The following is an 18,431-nucleotide window of genomic DNA, read 5'->3' as shown; positions in this document are numbered from 1 at the left end:
TGAACTCTGCACCCTGTGCACTCCTGAACTCTGCACCAGGCACACTCCTAAACTCTGCACCCTGCACCAGGCACACTCCTAAACTCTGCACCCTGTACCTGGCACACCCCTGAACTCTCCACCAGGCACACCCCTGAACTCTGCACCCTGTACATGGAACACCCCTGAACTCTGCACCCTGTGCACTCCTGAACTCTGCACCAGGCACACTCCTAAACTCTGCACCCTGTACCTGGCACACCCCTGAACTCTCCACCAGGCACACCCCTGAACTCTGCACCCTGTGCACTCCTGAACTCTGCACCCTGTGCACTCCTGAACTCTGCACCAGGCACACTCCTAAACTCTGCACCCTGTACCTGGCACACCCCTGAACTCTCCACCAGGCACACCCCTGAACTCTGCACCCTGTGCACTCCTGAACTCTGCACCCTGTACCTGGCACACCCCTGAACTCTCCACCAGGCACACCCCTGAACTCTGCACCAGGCACACCCCTGAACTCTGCACCAGGCACACTCCTGAACTCTGCACCCTGTACCTGGCACACCCCTGAACTCTCCACCAGGCACACCCCTGAACTCTGCACCCTGTACCTGGCACACCCCTGAACTCTCCACCAGGCACACCCCTGAACTCTGCACCAGGCACACTCCTAAACTCTGCACCCTGTACCTGGCACACCCCTGAACTCTCCACCAGGCACACCCCTGAACTCTGCACCCTGTGCACTCCTGAACTCTGCACCCTGTACCTGGCACACCCCTGAACTCTCCACCAGGCACACCCCTGAACTCTGCACCAGGCACACCCCTGAACTCTGCACCAGGCACACCCCTGAACTCTGCACCAGGCACACTCCTGAACTCTGCACCCTGTACCTGGCACACCCCTGAACTCTCCACCAGGCACACCCCTGAACTCTGCACCCTGTACCTGGCACACCCCTGAACTCTCCACCAGGCACACCCCTGAACTCTGCACCAGGCACACTCCTGAACTCTGCACCCTGTACCTGGCACACCCCTGAACTCTGCACCAGGCACACTCCTGAACTCTGCACCCTGTGCATTCCTGAACTCTGCACCCTGTGCACTCCTGAACTCTGGACCAGGCACAATCCTGAACTCTGCACCAGGCACACCCCTGAACTCTGCACCCTGGCACACTCCTGAAGTCTGCACCCTGGCACACTCCTGAACTCTGCACCCTGGCACACTCCTGAACTCTGCACCCTGGCACACTCCTGAACTCTGCACCAGGCACACTCCTGAACTCTGCACCCTGTACCTGGCACACCCCTGAACTCTGCACCTGGCACACCCCTGAACTCCGCACCTGGCACACCCCTGAACTCCGCACCAGGCACACCCCTGAACTCCGCACCAGGCACACCCCTGAACTCCGCACCAGGCACACCCCTGAACTCTGCACCCTGTGCACCCCTGAACTCTGCTCCAGGCACACCCCTGAACTCTGCTCCAGGCACACCCCTGAACTCTGCACCCTTTGCACTCCTGAACTCTGCGCCAGGCACACTCCTGAACTCTGCGCCAGGCACACTCCTGAACTCTGCGCCAGGCACACTCCTGAACTCTGCGCCCTGTGCACCCCTGAACTCTGCACCAGGCACACCCCTGAACTCTGCACCAGGCACACCCCTGAACTCTGCACCAGGCACACCCCTGAACTCTGCACCCTGTACCTGGCACACCCCTGAACTCTGCTCCAGGCACACTCCTGAACTCTGCTCCAGGCACACCCCTGAACTCTGCTCCAGGCACACCCCTGAACTCTGCTCCAGGCACACCCCTGAACTCTGCTCCAGGCACACCCCTGAACTCTGCTCCAGGCACACCCCTGAACTCTGCACACTGTGCACTCCTTAACTCTGCTCCAGGCACACTCCTGAACTCTGCACCCTGTCCCTGGCGCACTCCTGAACTTTGCGCCAGGTGCACTCCTGAACTCTGCGCCTGGCGCACCCCTGAACTCTGCACCCTGTACATAGCGCACTCCTAAACTCTGCACCCTGCACCTGGCTCACTCCTAAACTATGCACCCTGTACATAGCACACTCCTGAACTCTGCACCTGGCACACTCCTGAACACTACACCCTGTACATAGCACACTCCTGCACCTGGCACACTCCTGAACTCTGCACCTGGCACACTCCTGAACTCTGCACCTGGCACACTCCTGAACTCTGCACCCTGTACATAGCACACTCCTAAACTCTGTACGTGGCGCACTCCTAAACTCTGCACCCTGAACATGGCCCCAGTGTCACCATCGCGTACCCATGATATGCATATGGCATCGCACCCGCGGGGGCGTACTGTCCCCAATTTAGGTAAAAAGCCGATGGCAAGGCTCCTTACCCATGTGATCGGCTGTGTTCAATCACAGCCAATCACCTGTTAATGTGTGTGAGGAGAGGAGAGGCGATCAGCGGCATCAACTCGCATGGAAGACTGTACAAGTAATCAGGACACTGATTATCAGTGCCCCGATTACAGTACAACCCCTTAATCTTTTTTTTTTTTTTTTTTTTTTTTTTCTTTTAATAACAAACATGTTATACTTACCTCTGTGCAAGGGTTTTGCAGAGAGGGGCCCCGATCCTCCTCTTCTCGAGTGCCCCCTCGGAGACCCGCATTCCCTGGGGGCAGTCGTGTGGGCGTGCTCTGAGTCCCGCTGCTCCGTCCATTGACACAGACAGCAGGATTCGGCCTCGCCCCCCCGATCCCATGTCACTGGCTTTGATTGACAGCAGCGGGAGCCAATGCTCCTGCTGCTATCAATTTAGCCAATGAGGACCCGAGACAGCAGCTGGAGTTGCTTTGCTCATCCCCGTCGCTGGAACGATCGGGTTCAGGTAAGTAAAAGGGGGGCTGCACCACAAAAGGTTTTTCACCTTAATGTATAGAATGCAAGGTGAAAAACATTGAGGGTTTACGACCCCTTAAAAATTCTTCACAATTTTATCCCTGACTTGTTTGGTATGTTCCTTGGCCTTCCTGTTGCTGTTTGTTCACTAAGGTTCTCTAACAAACCTCTGAGGGCTTCACAGAACAGCTGTATTTAGACTGAGATTAAATTACACACAGGTGGACTCTATTTACTATTCAGATGACTTCTGAAGGAAATTGGTTCCACTAGATTTTAGTTAGGGGTATCAGAGTAAAAATGGGGCTGAATACAAATGCACACCACACTTTTCATATATTTATTTGTAAAATAATTTTGATAACCATTTATCATTTTCCTTCCACTTCACAATTATGTGCCACTTTGTGTTGGTCTATCACATAAAATCCCAATAAAATACATTTACGTTTTTGGTTGTAACATGGCAAAATGTGGAAAATATCAAGGGGTATGAATAATTTTTCAAGGCACTGTACATCATTTTAACACAGGTTAGTCAAAATGGGTGTTAGGAGAGGAGAGGGGACATTTTGTAAGTCTAGTTAAAAGTGTAATAATCAAGTATGGAATATATCTGTTGATCTGCTAGTGACCTTGTCACTTTCTGTGAGCTGAGCTGAAAGCACAATGTTATCTTTCTTCTTTAAACTACTACTCCCCCTACTACATGTAATGGTGGTTAACTTCATTATCAGATCAATGTGTAATTCAATCCAAAGACTGAATCCGCATACAATTGAACAGCCATAATTTCTCTTCTGATCAATAAAGGCTCAATTTAGATTAGATACAAACAAACTAAGTCAATTGGCCATGGCGAAAATTTACCCATCATTTTGCATTGATTTCTAGCACTGAGATACTTTGTTCATGAATACAATCGTATGCGCTCAGATTATGTGATAATTAATGATAATATAATTTATGATAATATTTTATTAATCGTATCGTAAAGTGATTGTAAACGATAACCTTGTAAAACAACCCATTCAGTTTAAAAAAGAAATAAAAAATTCAAAACATTTTTGTATAGATGTAAAAACAACATTATAAATATGATAAGAATATAAATATGATCACACTTCCTCTGTTCTCGGCTGAATAAAAGCTAGGGGAAGGAGGAAAAGCAGCAGACACTGAGCTTCCCAGTGAATGGCTGTGCAGTGGAGGTGTGTCAGGACAAGTCTGATCATTGGAGGAGAGCATACTGAGTTCCCAACATAGCTAGAGAACTGACCATGCTGTGTTCTCCTGCTTAGTGTGGTCAGTTTTTAATAACAGAGGGATTTGTCAGGAACACCAGGGATTTCACACAAAGGAAGCAATATAAAGGAGAACAGGATACTTTTCCATACAAGTACATGGTACAGCATCCACATATCAGGAATATGAAATATTGGGCTAACAAACGTTTTAAATATTGATTGAAATCCACTTGCCCGTGTGTGGTATATCGATCAAATGGGTTGTTGATTATAGATCAATTATCCCTATCAGAAGAGGTTGATCAAAAACTGATAATTTGCCGAAGCATGTATGGCCATCATAATGGAGATGAAGAGGGGAAGATGCATTTGGAATCCAGTAGAAAAACCAGATCCTTCATACCATATAGGAAGGTGCTCAACAGTAATGATGTGAAATACGTATTAGGAAATAACTATCACACCAGATGAATGCAGTTCAAAGAGAAGGCAGTATCTACTGCGTTCTAAAAAGCCATCTACGTTTGATCACTTTTCAGAAGATAGTATGGGAGCAACGTCCAGGATTTTGATGGGCGGTAAAAATGTGGGCCAACGGCCTGTTTTAACCACCTGCACGAACAAGGCCTTACTGGGGTTATAAGTACAAAAAAAAAAAAAAAAAACACAAGCACAAGAAAAATAATTTAAGGGCAAAAAAAGTGCATGAATGCTTTTTTGCATTGAAATGCCCCTGCTTGTAAGAATTGACTGAGGTTAAAAGTACAGTTACATCAGTTGTGTAGGCCATTTCTCAATATGTTGAGCCTGTGTGACAATGGCTCACTCCAGAGATACAGCGAAGTGAGTGAGAGCAGCCACCCAGGAACAAGACGTTTATTTGCAGGATTACCAGATGAAAATAAAGAAAACAATGAATGCAGGAACCTCATCTAAGGATTGGTAAGCTGCAATACATCATTTTTTAGGCTTAAAGCCAATAGAACAGCATGTCAGTGATGGAACTTGTGTCTTCAAGGAAAGCTCAGCAATGGATGTCATTGTTATTTTACTATGCTCTCCTCTGGTGTGAGGAAACATCTATTTATTCCAGTATTGTATATTTAAAAAAGACAAATACATGTTTACAGGCAAAGGCAGGTCTCTGCATACTTTGGCAAGAAATCGTCTTCAAGTCAGTTCTTGGTCTGGAATGACCTCATTTTCCTTATGCAATAATTGCATACCTCAGAATGTGTACGGGACTATGATTCACCATTACACAACCATCAGTCTACATAATGTGGTATCACTGGAGGCCTACTCTATTTACAGAACTTAGATAGCTTTAAAGCTTAAAGTGATACTAAAGTCTCGTGTTCTTTTTGTATGAAAATAACAAACATGTTATACATACTTGCCCTGTGTAGTGGTTTTGCACAGAGAGTCCTCCTCTTCTCAGGTCCCACTTCTGCTGAGTGCCCCCACAGCAAGCAGCTTGCTATGGGGGGCACCCAAGCCGAGCCGAGTCACAGCTCCCGGTATCCATTCAAACCTGGAGCTGCAACTCGGCCCTGTCCCCTCTCTCTCCTAATTGGCTGACTTTGATTGACAGTTCCCGCTGCGGTGTCTCATCGGGAGGGAGAGTCCCGGACAGCCGAGTCTCTTGTACAACATCGCTGGATCCAGATGGACTCAGATAAGTATTAGGGGGGCTGCTGCACACAGAAAGATTTTATCTTAATGCAGAGAATGCATTAAAAGATAGAAAAAACCTTCTGCCTTTACAACCAATTTAAGTTAACTTAAATAATCAGCACAAGGGATTTTACCCTCAACGTGATGTGTTCCTTGTGCTGCTGCGTCCCCAATCCTACTCTGTTGTCATATTCTCCCGGTGCAGCGGGGTTAATAAAACTAAGGGAGCAGTAACAGGCCCTCCTCCGACTATGTCCACCTTTACTACTCAACTCCTCCATTCATAGAAGCCAATACTACAGCTTCTATGTGTAGCGCACCCCCCTGGGTTTACTGGGAGCAAAAAGGTACCTCCAGCTACAGGGAGCGAGCTTACATTCACCCCAGAGCTAAGTCCATGGCTATAACGGGAAGTTGAACAGAATTAAGGCACCCGTCACTTTAGGTATTTTTCAATGCTTTAATGAGAACTTGAGAAAAGTAGTAGGAGAGAGGGTTAGAGGAAGTTTCAGATAACCTTTTTAGCAGATCACTTACAGACTCCTTGAATCCAAAGGCAAAACAGCTTTCCTTTATAAGATCTTGGATACCTGGATAGGTCTCTCACACAGACCTAGCAACCGGTGGAATGTCTGGATAAGTCTCTCTCACAGACTTAGCAGCCAGTAGCACTCTTGGATAAGTCTCTCTCACAGACTTAGCAGCCAGGAGCTAGTTACCTTGATTAGATTGTAGAACAGCTTGACAGTACCAAAACCTTTAAGCCGTCCCGGCGGTACTGTAAGGGTAGTTTAGATATAGGTGCATCCTCCAAACGAGTCACCAGACCCTCCTGAGAGACCAGCCTTCATCCTGGCTCTCTCCAGCAAGGGTCCTCCCCTGGACCTCCTCAGCTTGGCTCGTCTTCTTCCACGCAGGCAAGACAGCCTAAGGACCACCTCAGGATTAGTAGGCCCCAGACAGGCTTCTGGGCCTACTGCAGAACTTGCAGCAGCACATCCTCAGGTCAGGAGGGCCCCAAGGTAACGAATGATTAAGAGCACATGGCATCTGTCCAATAAATACCCCTTCCCAGAATGCACAGCGGCCAAGCACCTCCTACTGGGCTGTTTCCAGAAAAAGAATATTCATCACAGCTCAACCTAGTTGTAATTCTCACACTGTACTGTGGTCCCAGTGACACCTACTGGCAACAGTGGGAAATGCACAACTCAGCCAAGTTTAGAACAGAACCAAATATACAATCAAATCTGAGCTGTTTACAGCTCAGCCAAAAACTAAATTTACACTATAGCCCCATTTTTAGGAACAGGGGGCTACATATAAATGAAACACGATCTATGAATGGAGGGGGCAGACCTCCATTCATTCATCTTCTGTCCATTTTTCATTCATAGACCATGTTTTATCCACAGAAGTTATGCTGAACATTTTTGACCCTATTACAAGGAAGGCAAAAAAGTAAAAAATGTTTGGGCTGTAGAACCACTTTAAGGGGCCATGTTGCTAGAGTATATAAATTATCCCAAGACGTGCCTGTAAACAAAAAAAAAAAAAAAAAACAACACTTCTGCTTTCCACGGTGCTAAGCTCTCTGCTCTTTTCTTGGACTGAAGTCCACAGAAAAAACAAACTTTTGGGAATCAATCTCCAGGGTCCTCTGCAGCTCTCATTGGTTATGCCTTCTGACCTCCACCTATTACAGGATACAGTAATGACATTGAGGTCAGCAGGAGGAACCAGTGAGAGCTGTGGGGGATTTAGGAGATAGACCTTCATGGAAGTGTCAGTTTCTCTTCCGATTTCTACTAAATGGAGCGGAGTTCAGAGGCGCAAGCAACAGGAAAGGTAAGTATTTTCAGAGTTCTTTGTCTTGGATTAACCACCTGCAGTTGGAAGGCTCATACAGGCCCTCCACCCCTGATACCCACTGGTATTATACACAGTGGGAATTTGTCAGCATGTCCCAGCCAATGATTCATAGCCAGGACCTGCTGAGCAGCTGTGTCCAATCGCAGCCCAGAGCCCTGTGTTGACAAACACAAGGATCTGTACAAAGGGAACAATCTCTCTGTTTCTTCTCCCTGGATACACCCCCTTCACACAGCTCACAGCAATAGAGTTGAGGCTGGCAAACAGCTAGAGGTTCCTCCCATCACCATTTTTCTCTTGTTATCAGGAAAACTTGTCAGAAGTGACTCATGCTGATAGAGGAAGGAAGCTGCAGACAGAAATGACAAGTACACACTATAGAGGGATAATGTATGCTTTGTCCGGATTTCATGTTTATGGTTTATAACCACTTTAAGGCCGGGTTCACATAAGTGTGGCCGCAGTTCACAGCATGGGGCCTGGTATAGCGGTTCAAGTGCAATTCAACTGCAAATTTTTGCCTGAATTGGCACCTAAACCGGACCCAGAGACGAGCAGGACCCTTCTACAATCTGGCCTGCGGCTGTCCTGAACCTGTGTGAACTGGCTGCATTGAGAACCGTTCACACTCGCCTGTCATGCGAATTGGATGAGAGGGAAACCCACTTTCCAATTAGACTTGTGTGCAACGGGAAATTTAGTTCAGTTTCGGTTTGTTGTAATTCGTAAAATACATAATTTCGATCTGTTATATTCATTATGTTACGTTAATTCGTTTTCGGATAATTCGTTATTATTCGTAGAGTGTCGATATTCGTTATACTGAATCTCGAATCATGTCGAATTCATTCATTATATCCACTATAATTTCTTTCGTATTAGTTGAAATTCAATATTTATGTATGTATATATATTCGTGATAATGATTCGTAGTTGAAAAGTCGTTTGTTTATTGAATCTATTAACACACACAATGACAATATCTCTTCTCCTCTGCTCAAATACAATACAATACCCTTCTCACTCAGTTCTCAGGAATGCACTTAGCCTCGGTTCACACCAGAGGCGGCACGACTTGCAGGTCGCCTCACCGAGGCGACCTGCACACGACTGCCCGGGCGACTTGCAAAACGACTTCTGTATAGAAGTCTATGCAAGTCGCCCCCAAAGTCGTACAGGAACCTTTTTCTAAGTCGGAGCGACTTGCGTCGCTCCCCTTAGAACGGTTCCATAGCACAGAACGGGAGGCGACTTGTCAGGCGACTAGGTCGCCTGACAAATCGTCCCTGTGTGAACCGAGCCTAAATCCAACCTCCAGCACAAAATTAATCAGCTGATTGGACTGTAAGATTTACTTTGAGTTGACCTTTTGTTTCATTAGATCTTTAACGAATTACCGAATCATGTCGAATTCATTCGTTATATTCACTATAATTTCTTTCTTATTAGTTGAAATTTGTTATTTTTTTATTCAGACATTCGGATGCATCCGAATGTCCGAAAGATGCAAAATTCGGCCAAATTTCGATTCGTTACGAAAGGGATTGCACATGTCTATTTCCAATCCGCATATATGTGAACCCAGCCTAACTGTAGCAGAAAAAGAATTAGGTCTTTTGCCCTGTCAGACAGGATGGTGCTGTGTGGTAGATCTCTGTAAACCTTGGATGGACATAAATAGATATTCTTACCTGGTAAAAAAGGATCGCTTTGATGAAGTTAACGGTTTGACTGGAGCTCAGCTTGAAAGGGTTAGTTCACCTTTACCAAATTAATAATGCCTTTGCTATAGGTGTAGGCCATTTACGTCCCTTACGAAGCCTGATTGTGAAAACTCTCAGGATGTTGCTACAGACGTTGGCCAAGAGAAGCCCAGCTATTACTGTTCACTTTCACAAGAGTAAGCTCTCAAACGGTCAGAGCTACTGCATCAGGGGAGAGAAAGAACGTGTGTGTGTGTCTGTCTGTGTGTGCGCGCGCTCGTGCGTGCATGTGTGTGTAAAGGGGGAGGAGAATTAGAATAAGAGCTCACTCCTGTGATTGAGAAAGTGAACAGTAACAGCTGGATCTCTCTAAGCGACATCATGGGAGTTTTCCAGTCATGCTTCATGAGGTATGTAAATGGCCTACACCTACTGTATAACAAGGGTATTATACAATTTTGCTGAAAGCTGCGCAGTTTGTTTTTATCTATCGACATCTCTTATCTGCATGGTCATTTTTTTGGTAAAGGTGAACTAATTTACCAAATTTAATTTGGTCATTTTATAATAATTTTAAATTAATAGTTATATGAAACTTAGATTGGAAAGATACATGCATTCCTCCTGTGATCTCTAATGAGTATAATGAATATAGTACTGTCATCAATGCTATACATAATCATTACCTAGTTTTCTCATTATCATCCTTAGTCATTAGGGTAGTTCCTTTCTCTCTGCCTCAAGGTCAGATTCCTACCATTCACTGATATATAATTCTGTCACCACCCTTTCCTCCAACCAAATAGTTCTGACAATACCTTTACATTGAGATCAAAGCTCCATAAATCGTAGTAAGATAAAAGCAGAGCCTGCGTTATTTGGTTACCTTTTATATCCGGGACATAATTGGCTAGTTCATTACTCCACCAACCAATCAATTCAAATAAATTATAAAGATAACCAAATATTAGTGCTTTTAGGGCAGATTCTCCTTCCCATGTATTAAAGTAGAACAGTAAAAATAATACTGCTTTGCTAAAATGGAAAATTTTGAACATTTTTTGTTTGTGTAATTGTATATTAAAGCCCAATCAACCAAATAAGATAAAAGCAGCTCCAACTGCTATGCCCACCCGGTCTCTAGTGCTGTCCCCTGCAGACTTACTGATCCAACAATGCGGTGCCACTCCTCTTTTGGGTTGAATGAAACCCAGTGTCATTCAATCACTTCCTGTTAGCTCAGGGTGTCAAGGTTCCGCCCCCCCCCCCCCCCCCCCAAATCTCCAGTGGCAAACTTAACTAGGGGTGGGGCTCCCAAATCCGGACTTTAGATTTATATATCTGAAACATTATTTATACTTTATTATGACATTTTCTTATAAAGTATAGGTTTTATTTAACGGTTTATCAGTTTTGCATACAAAAATTACTTTAGTTGTATATTAAAAACGGCCTTTAGTCCAATTATGTACTCATTAAAGTGTTATACCAGGCTATGCAAGGCTAATCTAAAATTATTCCCTCTCCCTCCTCCTAACACCTATGCTGACTAACCTGTGTAAGAAAAATGCATATACCTACCTATTTTCAGGGCGCTCCGGTCCAATCACGTCATCCGGCCTGCTGTGTCAGCTGCTAGGAAGAGAGGATGCTCCAACAACGGATGGTCCAAAGAAGCCTATGGATGACATCACCACTCTCAGACATTACCAGCTGTTGTCGATTGCTCTGTCCTCTCCCCTGCAGCTGCCGCTGGCTTACACAGGGGAGACGTATCACGTGACTAGATTAGAGCAGGTAAGTAGATGTTAAGGGAGGGACCATTTTTAAGATCAGTCAAGTATACATACCTCCCAACTTATTGAGAAGGGAACGAGGGACACCTATTAGCAAAAGTATGTAGGCATAGGACACACCCCCCTGTAGGGACAGAGGGACTTTGTTCCAAATCAGGGAGAGTCCCGCAAAATCAGGGACAGTTGGGAGCTATGGATATAGCCTGGAACTCCACTTTAAACATTATTTTAAAAGTACTGCCAGCATAACTTCCTTTCTATATATTATCTTTCCACAATCCCCTGTACAGCAGACAAATGGCACAGGGTGTTGCAAGCTGCAGTAGGGAAAAGCAGTGTCACCATCCTAACAATACAGCTTGGTAGCCGTGTGTGTGTGTGTGTGTATGTGTGTGTGTGTATGTGTGTGTGTCATGACAGCAGCTGAACAGAGATACAAATGATATCAGGTATAACAATATTCATAATCATAAATTAAGAAGAATATTTCCACACCCTACAGGCGCATTTATAGTTAATGAGGAGAACAGACAGCACACATTGCGTAGCTGTCAAACTTTGACAGGCACTTAGTTTTTTTTTTCTCTTTTCCACCCTGTTTCAATCACATAATGTCTTTGGGTAAATACAAGGTTATCTATGGTTACAGTGACCTCATCGCTAAGACCATAAACAGGATTAACCTGTTACCTTACAATAGTGATCGAACGTCTACAGAGCATAGTCTACTGCCTCGCTGTCAGAAATACAATATATGTTTCCAAAACAAGAGGCATTACACAATAGTGGGTGTGCGGCAAAGAAACCTGTTCTTAGGTCTTTACTTTTACTAATAAAGGATGAATGTACAAAATAGACAGTTGTCTTTTTAACAATGTGTATAACCTCATTACGAGCAACCACAGAGCATGTGTTTTCAATTGTACTGAATATAAAAGGCTGACCTTCCATTTTTAACCGGCTAAACTACAAACATTTTCCCTAATCATTATATTGTTTGGTGGTCAGTAACATTTCTGTGGAGCTCGGCTTGCTACCGGATACCAGATAAAAGTGTTTCAGAGTCATAATGCATATGAAAAAAAAAAATCTTCAAAAGGGCACCTACATTTTTTTTTTTTTATATACCGTTGAAGATTGGCAGTTGTAAATAAGTGTCAGCTTTCCTATGTCATAGAATCACAAAAACTCAGATTTAAAGATATGCATTAAAATCATCTCAGTTACTGCATGTAACTAAAGTTTTCACTTCACTAAGGGGTCAGTTTCCATTTATTTAACATTTGCACAGCTGCAACAAGAAAATTGTCAAATTTTATGTGATATGAATTTATGTTATAGGATTACCTATGATAGCACCATCTAGTGGCCACAATCTGGTATTTCTCCTGATTGAGGTATTTCAGGAAAAATACCGCATTATGGCCACTAGATGGTGCTTATGATCATAGAAAATAATCACATTACACAAAATACAGTTTTTGTTGCAGCTGAGCAAATGTTAGTGTACAGAATACTCACTCATAGCCTCAGCTCTGTGTTTCTCAGAGCCTGTTAAAAAAACTTCAAGATTGTTCAGTTTAATAGGAGTAGGCTAGAAATGATTGAAATACTATGTGAAAATGTATATATGATTTTACATTTTGACCGTAGACACACTTTAAACCTTCACTGTTAAATCAAGTGGTTGAGGCTTGTTTAGTGCCACCAAGATTGTTCTTGAAAATTAATCAATTTAGGGTGCAAAAGCAGAAACCCATCCACTCATATTAAGGTAGCGCTGTAATGTATAATGTACAATACATTTTTCTGGCATTTTTTTTTTCAGACAGACATCTTTACAGATACCTCTCACCAACAACACATAGGCTGTTCCTTGTAAAAAAAAAAAAAGTCAGAATGCCAAGCCCGTAGTGCACTTTCCAATGTCTGCAGTATTTGAACTTTGGTACATTTATAATATAATTTAAAAAAATGCTCTCCTGTTACTACCAAAGTAAATAGGCTTATTTGTACAACATGAAATATAACATTTCCCCCATATAACATCACAGCCCATATAACATCACAGCTCCCCTTTCTTACACCACAGTTGTCCTTGCAATCACAGTCCCGTCTGCAATCACAACCCCCCACATCACAGCTCACGCCCTCTTGACATCCAGACCTCCTCCTGACATCACAAACCCTTCATATCACAGCCCCCCATATCATAACCCCCCCCCCTCAGATCACAGCCCCCCAATATCACAGCTTCCCCTCACATCACAGCCCCCCCATATCCCATCACAGCCCATCTCTCACATAACAGCTTCCACATATCACAGCTCCCCTTTCTCACATTACAGTCTCTGCTGTGACTTCCACAGCGGTGGCGGTGGTGGGCAGGTGCATGCGGGGGGGGGGGGTCCGGGTCCTTCTTGCTGTGGGTTCAGCGGCCGTCAAATGCATTTGGAGGGAGGGGTTGGGCAGCTGCCTCTCCCCCTGTAGACCTTCCACTCTTCCTGAATTCCCACCCTCGGGCGTCCAGGTCTACCCTGCCATTCCTCCCGCCCTGTACAGGGCAGTGATCCTTAACAGCTGCAGCAGCGGGAGAAGAGGAGTCCACTCAGGCTGCTGGGTGGTGCGGCCGCGGTCCGGACTGGACTTTCACTCGGTCCATGTCTGGACTGTGGTCCGTCATTTAGTGACGCCTGCTGTAGGCTTGCAGGGTGACAGACTTCTATTCAGGAAGTAGCTACTTTCTCAAGAACACCAACTGTAAGACCGCATACACACTATTAGATTTTATGCAGATTTTTGTCTTCATATTTACCAAAGCACTACAAGGGTCTGCCTGATTGCATACAAATTGAAACTCTTATGCCCCGTACACACGATTGGAAATTCAGCCAGCAAAAGACCGATGAGAGCTTTTGGTCGGAAAATGCGACCGTGTGTATGCTCCATCGGACTTTTGCTGGCGGAATTCCCACCAGCAAAAGATTGAGAGCAGGTTCTCAATTTTTCGGTCGGAAGTTCCTATCCGAAAATGCAATTGTCTGTACAAATTTCGACGCACAAAATTCCTACGCATGCTCAGAAACAATTCGACGCATGCTCAGAAGTATTGAACTTCATTTTCTCGGCTCGTTGTAGTGTTGTACGTCACCACGTTCTTGACGGTCGAGAGTTCAGAGAACTTGTGTGTGACCGTGCATACGCAAGGCAAGCTTGAGCGGAATTCCGTCGGGAAAACCATCCATCGTATGTACGCGGCATTAAAGTTCATATTATATGGTTTTGGTAAATCTGAAGACAAAAATCTGCAGAAAATCTAATAGTGTGTATGGGGGTCTAAGACTGCCTACCTTTTCTTTTGATGCACCTACAAACCTGTTCTCAATATCAGGGCTTTTTTTTTTCAAAAGGAACAAGGGGGAACGCAGTTCCAGCACCTCCAACACTGAATGTATGTAATGGCAAGGGGTTCTGGGTTGTGCTACAGTGTCTGTTGATGCTGGCTGCTGGGGGGGGGGGGGGGGGGGGGGGTCTATTGTTACTGGCGGGGGATCAATTGTTGCTGGGATTGGTCTTAGGTTGCTGGGCGACATCTATTGTTGAGGGAGCAGTCTATTGTAGCTGGCTGCTGGAGGATCTATTGATGCTTTCTGTGTGGGGAGATCTGTTGTTGCTGCCATATTGTTGGGGGGTATTTTGCTGCAGGTGGTCCATTGTTGCTGGAGGTGTCTATTGTTGTTGGCTGCAGGGGATCTATTTTACTGCTTTTCTTGTTATTAACAAAGTACAAACAAATGAGTTAGTACCACAAATGTTATTTGGTTCTGTATTCTCGAAAAAAGGGGCAGTACTGAGAGGTAGGTAGGGGGTGGAACCAAAGAACGGTGCCCACAGGTAGGTTGGGGTGGAAACAAGGGGTAACTCTAAAAGGGGGAGTTCCCGCACCTATTTTCTGAGAAAAAAAAGCTATTCTAAATATACTTTAGAAAGTACACTGAGCTGCGCATGCAGTGGGAGTCATTTTATCTTGTGGTGGCAATCAAGATGGTTGAAGTCCCCAGATCCAGATAAAGCCAGGTAGAAGTTGTTAGCGGAATGAGGGTGATTACAGATCACAATAGCACTCATGCATATAAGCCATTCATGACAGCTAAAACCATTGCTTAAAACAGTGATCATCACTGTTATAAGCAATAACAGTGTAAAAAAAAACCCTGTTCACCAGCCCAGACTAGATCCTGAACTACTCTGATAAAAAGGTATTACAAAAATGGTAAAAAAAAGAAAAAAAAAAAATGTTAAAAATTTGAATGAAAATGTATTTATCCCTGATCACTGTGACACCAGTCATATGGTCATGTTGTACTGCACTTGGTGACAGTATGTAACAAATACAAATTGTGGGGAAATAAAAAATTAATGTCTCAATTTTTCCAAAAAAATGTGACAATTACAACTTAAAAAAAACTCACCATGCCTTTTACTAAATACCTCAGATGGCCTACTTTTCAAAAAATGGTTATTTGGTGGGTATTTGTACTGTCCTGGCATTTTAGGGCTTCAAGAAATGACGGTCATGAATGAATAAATGACTATATCAGGATTGGCCAACTTTCAAATATATATATATATATATATATATATATATATATACACACACACACACACACACACACACACACACACACACACACACACATATACCATCGTTTGTAGACTCTATAACTTTCCTACAGACTAAATAATATACACTGATTTGGGTTACCGGTATTTTCATATTTTCAAGAAATGTAGCAAAATTCACTTTAGCCTAAATGTAGGATTAAAGATTGTTTGCAAAATTTTAAAACAGAAACATGAAAAAACAGAAAACATTTTTCAGTTTCTGTATTTTTCCATTTATTTAGTAAAAAATAAAAAACCCAGTAGTGTTTAAATACCACCAAAAGAAAGCTCTATTGTGTAAAAAATTATAAAAATGTCATTTGCATGACTGCACAACTGCCAGTTAAAGAAGCACAATGCTGAATAGTAAAAAATGCCCTGGTCATGTAGTGGGTAAAAACCTTTCGGTGGTCATGTGGTAAAAGGTTGTAGGGCCAGAAGCATTACATTTCCTGATCATGTGAACTCTGTGACTGGCTTTCACAGTGATGATGTGATTTGGTGCCCAGCGACTCCCAATTGTAAACAGTGACTGGGAGCGGTGCAAGACGCCATGGTTACAGTGTTGGGGGCACTGAACGATCAGTCCTTGAACTGCTGATGATCTTTTTTTCTTAAAATGGGTGCACCTGTAAGGCCCCTTTAACACAGGCACTCTCTGGCCCGGAACTGGTCCCCTGCTGAATCAGAGCAGAACATGGCAAATCTGTGCCCATTAAGTTTTTTGTGCATTTACAAACTGCGGCTTTCTGGACTCATGTTGGATATGTGATCAGCCAGATGAAAACAGACTTGCAACAATATATTACAATTCAGGCTACTTCTGATCCATCATGTTTAGATGCGGAGAAGGATGCATACCTTTTCCTTTTTTTCCCCAGACCTAGACCGGTTCGGAGGTAATCTGCTGCAAGTCTGTTTACATCTGGACAACCATAGACTAAGGCCCCTTCCACACGGGGGCGGAATCCATCCAAGCGTATCTGCCTGTTTAGTGGGGGATCTCTCCGCTGATCCCCACTGAGCAGGCAGATGACAGGTACAGACACAGCCCGCTGCTCTCTATGGGGTGGTCGGATAAAAATTAACTGCATGTCCATTTCCAACCGATTGTCATTTGATCCAATCAGTGCCGATCCTGACCTCCCTGGGGCTCTAAGCAAAATTCTGCTAAGGGGCCCTCTACCTGACCCGTGATGCCGTGAGCTATGTAAACCATTTGCCATTGCCACACAGTCACACCTGAAACTTTAGTGCTCCCAATACAATCCTCCCTCCTTTAAACAAAACAGTCAACGAATAAGTACAACAATATAGAACAGAATGAGGTTCAAACAATATTTATTGAATAGAGTATTTTCTATAATATTAAGATAACAAGTGAATATTATTAAATAAGTGAATATTAACGCAAACATAAATAAGAAGAAAATAATAAATTATAACCCTGAACTTTGGCTTTTGGGATTAACTTTGGTCCACACAGAGGTTCCCCCTTACATCAGAGTCCGCACAGAGGTCCCCATTACATCAGAGTCCGCACAGAGGTCCCCATTACATCAGAGTCCGCACAGAGGTCCCCATTACATCAGAGTCCACACAGAGGTCCCCATTACATCAGAGTCCACACAGAGGTCCCCATTACATCAGAGTCTGCACAGAGGTCCCCATTACATCAGAGTCCGCACAGAGCCCCCCCCCTTACATCAGAGTCTGCACAGAGCCCCCCCCTTACATCAGAGTCTGCACAGAGCCCCCCCCCCTTACATCAGAGTCCGCACAGAGGCCCTCCTTACATCAGAGTCCGCACAGAGGCCCTCCTTACATCAGAGTCCGCACAGAGGCCCTCCTTACATCAGAGTCCGCACAGAGGCCCTCCTTACATCAGAGTCCGCACAGAGGCCCTCCTTACATCAGAATCCGCACAGAGGCCCTCCTTACATCAGAGTCTGCACAGAGGCCCTCCTTACATCAGAGTCCGCACAGAGGCCCTCCTTACATCAGAGTCCACACAGAGGCCCTCCTTACATCAGAGTCTGCACAGAGGCCCTCCTTACATCAGAGTCCGCACATCCTTACATCAGAGTCTGCACAGAGGCCCTCCTTACATCAGAGTCCGCACATCCTTACATCAGAGTCTGCACAGAGGCCCTCCTTACATCAGAGTCCACACAGAGGCCCTCCTTACATCAGAGTCCGCACAGAGGCCCTCCTTACATCAGAGTCTGCACAGAGGCCCTCCTTACATCAGAGTCCGCACAGAGGCCCTCCTTACATCAGAGTCCGCACAGAAGCCCTCCTTACATCAGAGTCCGCACAGAGGCCCTCCTTACATCAGAGTCTGCACAGAGGCCCTCCTTACATCAGAGTCTGCACAGAGGCCCTCCTTACATCAGAATCTGCACAGAGGCCCTCCTTACATCAGAGTCTGCACAGAGGCCCTCCTTACATCAGAGTCTGCACAGAATTTCCACTTACACTGTAAGGGGGAGCTCTGTGGACTCTAATGTAAAGTGGAATCCTGATTTAAGGGGGGATCTGATGTAAGGGGTGTTCTGGGAACCTTGATTTAAGGGGGAAT

The 18,431-nt window shown here is 44.7% G+C and overlaps 1 protein-coding gene across 3 annotated transcripts in view; it reads right to left on the bottom strand.

Annotated features, from left to right (window-relative positions):
* The window catches only part of RASSF3 (Ras association domain family member 3), a 242,160-nt gene that overhangs the window by 78,575 nt on the left and 145,154 nt on the right, over window positions 1-18,431 (bottom strand). The gene's annotated exons all lie outside the window — the stretch shown is intronic.

The sequence above is a fragment of the Aquarana catesbeiana genome, linkage group LG03, assembly GCF_042186555.1.
Source record: "Aquarana catesbeiana isolate 2022-GZ linkage group LG03, ASM4218655v1, whole genome shotgun sequence".
Taxonomy (NCBI): Eukaryota; Metazoa; Chordata; class Amphibia; order Anura; family Ranidae; genus Aquarana; species Aquarana catesbeiana.
The sequence above is the reverse complement of the archived record's forward strand: the minus strand, read 5'-3'. Positions and strand labels throughout refer to the sequence as shown.